This window comes from Arachis duranensis, chromosome 5, assembly GCF_000817695.3.
Source record: "Arachis duranensis cultivar V14167 chromosome 5, aradu.V14167.gnm2.J7QH, whole genome shotgun sequence".
Taxonomy (NCBI): Eukaryota; Viridiplantae; Streptophyta; class Magnoliopsida; order Fabales; family Fabaceae; genus Arachis; species Arachis duranensis.
The window spans coordinates 8,793,564-8,794,686 of record NC_029776.3 but is presented as its reverse complement, the minus strand read 5'-3'; positions in this window follow the sequence as shown (position 1 = coordinate 8,794,686).

Here is a 1,123-nt window from a genome sequence, read left to right as displayed (position 1 = left end):
ATGATGTCTAAAGATAGCTAAAAATTGACTCACAAATTGAAGATATAGCCAACGATTGACTCGCAAATTAAAGATTGACACGTGAAATGATTGAATATAATAAGAACTATTTTAAAAGTATATTTTGTAAATTATGTTAAAAATAAGAAAAGTTAAGTTATAAAAAAAATATATAAATATACGGAAGAGAAAAAAAGGATAAAAAAAACTGTAAAGTTAATAAAAATGAAATTTTTTATTTAAATAAATTAAATAAATATTTTATTTATTGTAATAAATAATTATAAAAATTATTACAAAAATATATTTTTTAATCTTATTTTGTTTATACTGTAACGAGATATATGAAATTTGAAAAAATACACTTATTTCGTTTATTTTATAAATAAGATACGTTCATAATTATTTCATTTACGGTGTAAACGAGATATATGTATTTACAAACATAAAAATATAATTCTGAGAATAATAAAAAATATTAACAATTTAAATTAGACCAAACTCTTAACATGGAACGTTTCAAATAATAGAAAAAATAGACGATTTCAAATAATAAGGAAGATGAACAATTTTAAAATAACAAAAAAGATAGGCGGATTGGTTTCTAAGAAAATAAAGTGTTAATTTTAAATGGGCAGTTTCAAATTAGGTAATATGTCCGATCATCCATTGATTAGTTAGTTAAAATCGTCTATCTTTTTTGTTATTTTGAAACGGTCAGTTTTTTTTATTATTTGAAACAGTCTATTTTTTTTATTATTTGAAACGTTCTATTTGAAGAGTTTGGTCAAATTTAAATTATTAATATTTTTATTATTTTTTAAAAATTATATTTTTATATTTACAAATACACGTATCTTATTTACACGATAAACAAGATTATTATGAATATATTTTGTTTACACTGTAAACGAAATATGTATAGTTTTTTAAATTTTATATATCTCGTTTAAATATATTCATAATTATATTGTTTACAGTATAAACAATATAAGATTGGAGGACATATTTTTGTAATAATTTTTATAATTATTTATTCCAATAAATAAAACATTTATTTAATTTATTTAAATAAATCCCATTTTTATTAACTTCACAGTTTTTTTTATCCTTTTTTTCTTCA